Here is an 11,101-nt window from a genome sequence, read left to right as displayed (position 1 = left end):
AATTATCTTAGGTGAAGGGAAGGACAGCACACACTACAGGGGAAGTCAGCACAACTAGACTAAATCAAAGCTAAGAAGTTTCCCGAATACAATCAAACACTTTGAGGGACAGAGAGTAGCAGGGGTAGGGGTCTGGGGACCATGCTTTCAGGGGACATCTAGGTCAACTGGCATAACTAAGCTTATTAAGAAAATGCTCTGCATCCTACTTTGGTGAGTGGCGTCTGGGGTCTTAAAAGCTTGTTAGCGGCCACCTAAGATGCATCAATTGGTCTCAACCACCTGGAGTAAAGGAGAATGAAGAACACCAAAGACACAAGGAAAGTATTAGTCCAAGAGACAGAAAGGGCCACATAAACTAGAGACTCCATCAGCCTGAGACCAGAAGAACTAGATGGTGCCCAGCTACCACCAATGACCACCCTGACAGGGAACACAAAAGAGACTCCCTAATGGAGGAGGAGAAAGGTGGGGTGCAGAACTCAAATTCTAGGAAGAAGATCAGACTTAATGGTCTGACTCAGACTGGAGGAACCCCGGAAAGTATGGCCCCTGGATTCTCTACCAGCCCAGAACTAAAACAATTTCTGAGGCCAACTCTTCAGAGAAGAATTGGACTGGACTGTGGGACATAAAGGGATACTCATGAGGAGTGTGCCTCTTAGCTCAAGTAGATACAAAAGACTAAACAGGTGCTTCTGTCTGGAGGTGAGATGGGAAGGCACAGAGGGTTAGGAGCTGGCTGAATGGACATGGGGAATCAGGGGTGGAAAGGAGGAGTGTGCAGTCACAGTATAGGGAGAGAAATTAGGGTCACATAACAATGTATGCATAAATTTTTGTATGGGAGACTAACTTGAAATGTAAACTTCATCTAAATTACAACAATTAAAAAAAAAAAGAGCACTGTCTTGGAGTGGGACTGCCAAGGAATACGCCTGTGTAACTCACTCCTATGAAGGTAGGACTGCCAAGAAATACACCTATGTAACCCACACCTATGAAGGTGGGACTGCTGAAGAATACACCTGTGTAACACACCTAAGGGCAAAATGCAGTCTCTCTACAAGGCCCATTTAAACAAATAGGTGCATTAGACTGACATTACCAATCTCAACTTGAACACAGTGATGAATTTGCTTGTAACAAATTGTTGGGAGTCTTTATGTGCACTATATACACACAGTTGTTATCACTTACAAACCATCTCACATGGAAAAACTTGACTTTGAAACAGGAAAATATGGAGGTGATTAATTACCTGGCAAAAGGACTCTCCAAGATCTCCTTTACAGATCATCGTCCCCAAGTGCAATTAGAATAGTTTCTCTTCTAATCAGGAACATGACTGGAGAGACTAAGCTATTTCCTGTTCCTTGACTCAATCCAAATCCAGCACCAATGCCAGCCCCTCTAGCCAGTTAAGCAGGAGAGGAGAAGGGTGATATGTCAGGGCTGGTCTGAATGGTAGCAGGGCACTCCTAATATCCTGCAGAAAGGAGGGCAATAAATAAACCGGACTATGCTATTAGAGTCCGCCAAGCACACGGATACCTTCCTATACCCACAGCATCCAGCCACCCGCTGGCCTCACATTGCCCTAAAACAGTCATGTTGACCAGACCTCAGAGGAAGGCTTTCCCTGCACTGACTCTGTCTCCCTGCTTCCTCTCTGACCAGCAAACCTCAGCAAGACCCAGCCATTCCCTCTTCTGCCTCGAGGTTCATCAAAGTTTACCTGTCCAATGTCCCGTGCCCACTGGTCTTTGAAGAAGACGGCCATGCAAATCTCCTCTAAGGTGACCTAGCACAGCATCAGCATGCTCGGGTTAGTTATTTTCCTTCTTGGGCATCTCTAGTTTATACAGGAACCTGTTGGAGACGGTAATATTTTGAGCAAAAGGAAATAATCTCTACAGTAGAATTTCAAGGATTGTGGGGGAGAAACTGGGGAGAGGCAGAGAAATCTCAGAGATGCAATCTTGAAATCATGCCACATGGACCAGATATGAGCTACTACTGAATATCTGTTTTTCAAAATTTTTAAGAGTCAATTTCCAGATGTCTGCTTTGGGGAGCCAAACTGTTGATTTGTTCCCAGTTAAGCATAAAGTCTGAGCTCCTCACCCAAGCATTCCAGACCTTCCACAGTCCAGTCCAACAAAGCCTTCTCTCCTTCCTGATCCTACTAAGAACTCTATCTGGCCAACTAGCTTCCTCACTACCCGCGAGACCTACCCTGTGCTTCCCTACCTGTGTTCTACACCTCACTATCTAGGCTACACACTAGCACAGCCCAGAGGGCCCCTTCATTCACTGAGGCCACCATGCTGCACAACTCCAGGGGATGCTATTCCTATCCTAGACCATGTGTGTGCCGTGGATGGCCAGCAGGGCCCAGACCTCCAGTAGTAATCCAGGTCCTACCCACCCTTCAGGCCTCCCTGCTCAGGGAAGCTTCCCATCCACTACTGTACACCCCTCTCCTCACCTTGTGTGGGCATAACATCTTTGGCTCACTGTTAGGACTTTGACACTGTCTTAGGCTGGGTTCTCTAGAAAAGCAAAACCAGTAAAGCGTATAAATATACATACAGGGAGATTTATATCAAGGAAACAGCTCAAGCGATTGTAGAGGCTGGAAAATCCCAAGTCCATGGATCAGGATAGAGGCTTCTCCTGAGTCACATAGCCATAGGGACTGGCGAACCAAAGATCGGCAGGTCGGAAAGCAGGGCTCTTGCTCACAGGCTGTGAAAATCTAAGAATCCCAAGATCAGCAGGTAAGCTGCTAGCTCAAGTCCCAAGAACTGGAGGTCAGATGAACAGGAGGCAGCGGCAGGATCCAGTGCAGGCAAAAGCTAGAATGTCCACTTATATTAGGATGCAGGCCACATGCCCAAGGAAACTCCCTTTCAACTGACTGGCTACTCATAGCAGATCCCATCATGGGGGTGATCCAATATAAACACTGAGAATCATGGCCCAAGCAAGTTGATACACAATCTTAACCATCACAGACACACAACACCTCTATTCTCTCAGGGGTGGGGGTAGGTCCTCAGTTAAAGTACAAGCGCCCTGAGGTTAGTGAATGAGTCCTGGGTCTATGGAAACCACCCCCAGCCCCACTCCCTTACCCCCAGGCTAGAGGACTGAGAATTTAGCAGTAGTTCCCAAAGTGTAGTGCGGGACTAGCAGCAAAAGTAACACCTGGGATCTTGTTAGAAATGCAAATTCCCAGGCCTCACTGCAGACCTACTGGGTCAGAGACTCTGCGGGTAGGGCCAATGATCTGAGGCTTAAACAAGCCTCCAGGTGATTATGATGCACATGAAGTTTAAGAGCCACAGAGTTACAGGATCTTCAACACATCTTCGCTTGGTCTGCTGAATTAACAGGGTTTTCCTGCTAGCAGGAGTCCCTGGGTGGTGCAAATGGTTAACACGCTTGGCTGCCAACTGAAAGGTTGGAGGTTGGAGTCCACCCACAGGCACCTCAGAAGAAAGGTCTGGTGATCTACTTCTGAAAATCAGCCATTGAAAACCCTGTAGAGCACAGCTACTCTGACCCACATGAGTTCGCCATGAGTTGGGCTCAACTCCATAGCAACTGCTTACTGGTTCCAACAAGGAAAAGAGCTGGCACAATCAAGGCTACTCATTTCATTGGACTCTTGTGGGGAACCAATTCCCATGTCTGTTCTAACGAACCTCAAAGCTAACTAGCTCAGAAAGCTTTCGCAGCAACCTGAAGCATTCTGATGTCAAGGCTGAACGCAAAGAGCACCAAGCATCAAGCCTGCCTACAGCTCCTCCAAAGGGCACTGCTGTTCAACAGTCCTTCCCCTGGCCCTGCTAACTGGGTGGTTAAATTATTCGGCAACCAATTAGAGCTTAACAATGTCCCTGTCTCCCAACCAAATGATTTGCCCAAACTGCAGTAACTGCTTTCCCAACACAAAATGAGGCAGCGTTCAGGAATTTAGCGTCTCTAAGGCCCTCCTCAGTGGTCCCACACCTTACACAGCCTGCCCAGGCTAAAGGCCCCAACAGTGTCTGGGCACAGAATTGGGGAGGGGGTGGAGCTCAGAGAAGAAATAAAGAGCCAGATTCCCAGCCCCACTCCAGACTTACAGAATCAGAATTGCTAGCGAGGGGCCTAACAGTCTCCTGGTGGTATTCTTATTAGGCAATCTGAGAATCAATCAACTGGCCTACCCTCCTTGTTTGACAGATAGGGAAACTGAGGCCCAAGGCAGTGGCTTTTCTCATCCATGAGATATTTCCTGACCATCCTAGACCATACGGCATTCTCTCCATCCTCTCAGTCCCCACAGCACTTACAGCCCGTATCCCACTCACAGTACCTAGCATTCCCTGTCCTATACTACAGCCATGTGAAGGAGTCTCTGGGTGGCGCAAATGGTTAAGTGCCAACAACTAGCAGAAAGGGCGGTTCAAATTCACCCAGAGGCACCTCGGAAGACAGGCCTGGCGATCTCCTTCCAAAAGGTCACAGCCTTGAAAACCCTATGGAGCAGTTCTACTCCGTACACATGGGGTCACCATGAGTCAGAGCTGACTTTACAGCAACTAATAACAACAGCCATCTTAGCTGTACCCACCACCCCTGAAAAGTAAGGGCCTGGAGGTGGGACTAGGCTCTGTCCTCAGTAGTCCCACAGTGCTCTGCTCAGTGCCGGGCACAGAGGAGTCCTCAGCAACCATCTGAGGAGTGAACACCCACCAGGGAGCCATACTCTGCATTAGCACAGGCACCGACGTTAACGTAGCAGATCACCAGGCTGTCACCTGGAAACACACTGGCAGGTGAGATACCACGTACGTTCTGATGGGGAGCAAACAGCTGTCTGCAGAACAGGCTGTGAGTGGCCAGGAAGATGAGGCCAGGGCCACAGGGGGTATGACAAAGGCAAGCTTCACCTTCTTGTTGATCTTGCTCAGAGCCAACCCTGGGAGAAACATAGCTGGGAAATGGGTCACAAAGCTCACACTTTCTCACTCTGCCTCTCAAGGGCTCTTACACTGACACATAGGAAAGGTGACAATGAAACAGAGACAAAGACGAGCTCCAAGGAGAAAACAAGCGTGCTCCAGTCTCTAGAACCAGGGAATTCTCACCAGGGGCCCTGGGCTGTTCAGGATGTAGGGAGGCCTTTCCCTGTGGAACAGAAGGTAACTGCCAAGGTGAGGGCCTCTCAGGGGCTCCAAGTATTCAAACTTTGGTATCCCCCGGCCCCCCAAACCCTGATCAGGCCCTCCCCATCTCCCTGTACCAGTAAGGCAGGCTAGTAACAAACAACTCTAAAATCTCAGTGGCCTAAAACCAGGGCTTCAAACCGGTTCATTCCAGTTGGAAACCCTGCTGAAAATGTGCATTTCTAACAAGTTCCCATGAAGTTATACATAAGAATCACCTGGGGATCTTGTTAAAATGTAGATTCTGCTTCAGATTCTGGGGTGGAAGTGCACATTCTCAGCAGGGAACTTGTTAGAAATGCAAATTCTCCCAAACAAAGGAACCAGTTCGAAGCCCTGCCTAAAACAACCAAAGTTTATTTCATGCAGGGTACACAGCCATCGATATTCCTCTTTACTTCAACCTTCCCATTTTCGTATTTGCCCTAAGCTAATGGCACACAATTTAGTTTTTGTTCTGCAGCATACGTCTTTTCTATGCCAGTCAGGATAGGCTGGGTTATGCTGCAGTAACAACCAACCCCCAAATCTCAGTGGCTTAAAACCATACAGCTTTTTGCTAATGGTATGAGGTTTCTTCTTGGGGTGATGAAAATGTTCTAAAAGTAGATGGTGGTGATGGTTATGTGACTCTGTGAACACACTAAAAGCCACCGAACTGGACACTTCAAAAGGGTGAATTTCCTCTCAGTATATAAGAGATATAAATTGTATCTTGGAAAAATGGTTATTAAAAAGCAGTACAGGCGAGTTTCTGTTAATGGTGGAATAATCTGGAAAAGGATAATGGTGATGGTCACACAACACGAAGAGCGTAATGAACGTCACTGAATTGTACATGTAAAAATGATTGAACTGGCAAATGTTTTGCTATGTATATTTTTACTACAATTAAAAAATTAATTTATTAAGCAATTTTCTTAATATTAAAAAGAAAAACAGCACAGGTTTGTTTCTCCCACATGTACAGTCAGTGTGGATCGTGGCCCACAGGGGCATCGCTTGTCATAGTCACTCAAGGCTTCAGGGACAGTGGCCGACCCCCTTGACTGCTCAAAAGGGCCTCACACTGGTAATTAAATGCTCCAACATGGAAGTGAAACCCGGTACGCCACTCATAACTTACTGGCCAGAACTAGTCTCATTACCCGCCCCACCACAGGGGTACAGGAAGGGCAACCCTACCAAGGGCCCAGAGGACAGACAGCTGACAAGCAGCCCTAATGACCACCACACCCCACAAACACACACACACAGCCACCCAGAGCTGGCGCCTGAAACTCCTCCACCAAAGCTTCCCCCTCCCACTCCCCTGTGAGAAGCCTTATTTTCTTCTCTTATTTGTCATTTTGACTTCAGGATGAAGGAAAGCTTTCAGAGCAGGTTTAGAAAAGAGTAAAATACAATCAAAACATTATTTTCATAGAAAATGACAGGGGACAGTACTACAATATACACATTCCAATATATAATGTAATACACTACAGAGATGAAACAGGAAGCAAAAAATAAAGTTTTTATAGGGATGGCAGCATGGCAGGTACCAGATGCCAATGTCAGAGTGAGAAAGAGATGCAGAATGTAGGAAGAAAATTTTCCAGAACGAGTTTAAAGAGAGTTGGACCCACAGCCAGATCAAGGATATGAAAAGAGGCCAGAGAAAGGGCTGTCCTGTAAACCCAGCCCCTTGAAAGCCCATCAAAAGCAGGCGGCACAAGCTCTGCAACGATGCTTTGTGACTTTAACAAGCTGCCTTTCCCTTTTGCCCAAACAGAGGAGGGTGGGAGAGAACTTGGAAAGGAAGCCTTGGGTGGTACAAAATAGGAACAAGAAGGCATCTGTGCTGAGGCTGAGGGAGGGGGAGTGCAGGACGGGGGGGGGAGGGACGGGGGAGACAAGAGACCACTGCCCTTCTAGGGGTGCTTATCACCAGGGGATTTAGACCCACAAAGAGAGCCCAGAAAAGCACACGGGACGTTTGGGTTTCTCGCTGGGCAGTGCTGCAGTGCTCTGTTCTGGCTGCTTCCACAGGCCCAGTCACAGCATTCTAGGATATGTGTGTATCTAGAATTATTGCTGAATGGGGCTTTTGGAGAGGAAGCTCCTGCCATCTGTCAGGGTCAGAACATGGCAGAGTCTGGAAAAGTTAAGACTTTGGCTAACGGTGAATTAGGACTAGATCTCATGTGAGGATAATGACTTTTCCAAGCACTGAAATACTGGAGCAATATGAAGCTAAATGGATCTTTCCTTGGGCAGTCACTATGACCTTGAGCAGTGACTACGACCTTGAGAAGGCACTACAGCTTGTCGAGATGCTTTAAGCCATCATTGCAGATCAATCAATTCAATTCTACAAACGCGTTGAGGGCCAGCTCTGCACCCAGAACTGCAGATGTGAGAGAGAAAGGGAGAGGGAGACAGAGACAGAAAGAGTGAGCTAGCCATGGACCCTTCTCTCAGTGAGCCTCCCAGGTCCTGGGGAGGCAAAGGTGTAGCAAAAGCAGCCTGTCTGGGAGTGGAGGCAGCACACAGCAAGGCAAGATGCAACTAACTTCCTTTGGAGATAGAGCAGAGGAACCAAGGGAGGGTTCCCTAAGGGAGATGACAATTTAGCTGGGTTTTCTAAAATGAACAGTTCTCCAGGATGAGGTTGGGATGACAGTGGGGAGGGTGCTCTAGGGGGAAGTTACAGCAAGTGGAAAATCACAAAGCTATGACACATCCCAACAGACTGGAGAAATGAAGGCAAATGTGAGAGGAAGAGTTGGAAGAGAAGAGCCTGGAGGTGCAGGCAGGGGCCAGAGCACAAAGGGCTTTACACTGGACTTGACCCTGGAAATTGGAGGGAGGCAGGGCAGGGGAGCCAGGACACTGCTCAGAGGCTGCATCAATAACCCAGGTGAGGGAGGAGGGACTGAGTCAAGGCAGTGGTGGTGGGCACTGAGAGGAGTCTAAGGTTTGAGAAATATTTAAAGGTTTGAGAAATATTTAAGAAGTGGAATCCCTAAGGCTAGGTGATGGGCCTGGTGGGGGTGAGGGACCTCCTCTCCTCTCTTTTCTCTCCACTTCTGTCCTGTGGAGTGGAGAGTGAGCTCAACCCTGGGGGCACACTGGGATCTCTTGGGGAGCTTTTAGAGAAATGCAAAGCCTAGGCTGCACCCTGATCATGGGATCAGAACTTCTAGGGGTGGGGCTGGGCATTGCAGGGGATTCGATTGCAGAGTGTTGCAGAGTGAGGATCAGACCTCTGATGTGGAGACAAGGACAGCCTCAGAAGGCTCATGGACAAGCAGGGAGAGAAAGGGAGAGGCAGAAGCGGCCCATATTTAGAGAGTCTGGTCGAACACACAAGCCCTTCAGCCAGTACGGCAGCAGGAGAAAATTGGGAGGAAATGCCTTCCGTCATGTGATTCTAGTTCCACCTGCGATTTCACCTTCCCAACAGCTCTGCCCCAAGGAAAAGGGACTTGAGTATTTCTCCCGCTTTTACAAATGAGAAAACTGAGGCTTAAAGATGGGAAGTGCCCGCCCCAAGCTTGTGCATCTTTATGGAACAAAAACACACCAACTAGAAGACCAAACCCTGCTGCCAGAGAGGAACCCCTGGGAGAGGCAGTGTCTCTGGTGCTTCCCCATTTCCAAGGCCTTCCTCGCCTCTGGACATCTCTCACTTTCAAAAGGGGGACCCTTGTCAGTGAACTCACCTCCCCCCATGGCCACAAGGGTGCTCTCTGGCTCGCCCCAACAATCTCATAACAAACACGGTTTCAAGCCCCATAGAGGAAGCCTTGTCACCTGCATCATGGTGTCTCCTTGCCACTCTCTAAAACAAGAAGCACAGGTGAGTCCTCAGGAGACTCCACCTACCACCCCAAAATCAGTCTTTGGTTCTAAGAAAGGTACAGAAGGCTCCCTGCCTCCTGCTTTAAACTAGAGCCCCTGTCAGGTCTCTCACGAGACAAGGAGCTTGACAACCCACAACTCATTACTGACGGCACTACTCTGCCGCCTAACACAGCACTAAGAATGGAGGGGCTGCCACAAGGGTGCACCCCCACTCCCAGGAGCCCACCATCTGGTTAGCAAGTTATGACACGAGCACATGAAATGGGAAAATCAAGAGTTAAACTGATGAAACTAACCTTAGGTGTATTCCGGGTCTCAGACAAGTTATTTAATCTTTATCTCAATCGCCTCATCAAAACAATGGAGGTACTGATAGTCCTTTCACCATTTATCTGTCAGTTGCTGTACTGTGGTGGCTTGTGTGTTGCTGCGATGCTGAAAGCTATGCCACCAGTATTTCAAATACCAGCAGGGTCACCCATGGTAGACAGGTTTCAGTGGAGCTCCCAGACTAAGACTAAGAAGAAAGGCCTGGCAATCTACATTCAAAAATTAGCCAATGAAAACCTTATAGATCACAACTTAACAGTGTCTAATTTGTTTGCTTTTTCATCAGGGTCAATCACTAGAGGAGGACATCATGCTTGGTGAAGTAGAGGGTCAAGGAGAATGTGGGAGACCATCAGTAGCCGCAACAATGGACTCGAACATGCTGGCAATTGTGAGGAGGATGCAGGACCCGGCAGTGTTTCATTCTGCTGTATATGGGGACCACGTGTCTGAGCCAACTCAACAGCAGTTAACAATAGTACCTACCTTAGAGGGTACTGTGAGACAAAATGAATTAATCCACGTAAAGTGGTTCAAAGATGTCTGAACAATAATTAGGCTCAGAAAGGCTGGTTGTAATTACGTTGTGGTTTTTGTGTTTACTTGAAGGTCAAAGGAGGGATCATATGGTCTTGAGTGTTGGGAGCATATATCTATAGGAGGCTGGGTGTGTAAGGATTATTACAATTTAGAAGGGAAGATACTATCCAAGAGGAAGACAGAAAATGAGAATCCCAGAGTTGGTATTTGGACATTAATTTACTGTGAGGGAGCCACGAAGTGGGAGGCCCACCCCAGCCCCAAGCCCCTCTAGAATCCCTGCTGCTACCACAGGACAGACCACGTTATTAAAGAAAATACCCCCACAGAAACCCAAACCAAACAACTCCAGGCAACACGAGTTCAGGGAACCTTTGGCTCTATCTCTAAGGCAATTGAAAAGAGCTCAAAACAGATTAAAATATGAGATGAATTTTCAAGCCCAGGAATGAGATAAAATGAATCCTGTGACTGAGGAGCCAATATGATTATTTCATTATTTGGTTAGAAAGTTAAAGTGAGCAGGAAATGTCAGATGGTTCCCCGAGAAGGAGGCAGGTGAGGGATGGCACAGTCACAGAGAGCATATCCTTTTTAATATTAAAAACAAACTTCACCCTGACTTGGTTTTAAACACCCCTGCCTGTCGGTAGGGCAGCTTGCCCTTCTGCCAGCCTGCGTGAGATCTCTGAAAGGCAGACATGCCAGCCTTCAATCACAACCCCCAAAGCACATCTGCCTTGTTGTTGTTGTTTATTGCCACTGAATTGATTCTGACTCAAGGTGACCCATGTGTGCAGCGTAGAACTGCTCTATAGGGTTTTCAAGGCTATGACCTTTCAGAAGCAGATCGCCAGGCCTGTCTTCCAAGGCGCCTCTGGGTGGGTTTGAACCGCCAACCTTTCAGCTAGCAGTTGCATACTTAACTGTCTGTGCCACCCAGGGACTCCTAAACATCTCCCTTTTTAAAAGGCCTCCCCCCAATAAAACTAAGTCCTATGGCCTTCCAGGTGAAGGGACCCTCCCACCCCACCTCACCTCTTGGGCACTGATGATGGCTCAACCCAAAATCCAACTGAAGGAAATCCAGCAAAAGCAGCTTCTCCCTGCAGCCCTTCCCCACCTTTCCTGCAGACTCACTCTTCCCCTCTGGGTAGGTA

This window comes from Trichechus manatus, unplaced genomic scaffold, assembly GCF_000243295.1.
Source record: "Trichechus manatus latirostris isolate Lorelei unplaced genomic scaffold, TriManLat1.0 scaffold00272, whole genome shotgun sequence".
Taxonomy (NCBI): domain Eukaryota; kingdom Metazoa; phylum Chordata; class Mammalia; order Sirenia; family Trichechidae; genus Trichechus; species Trichechus manatus.
Note: the sequence above shows the minus strand (reverse complement) of the source record.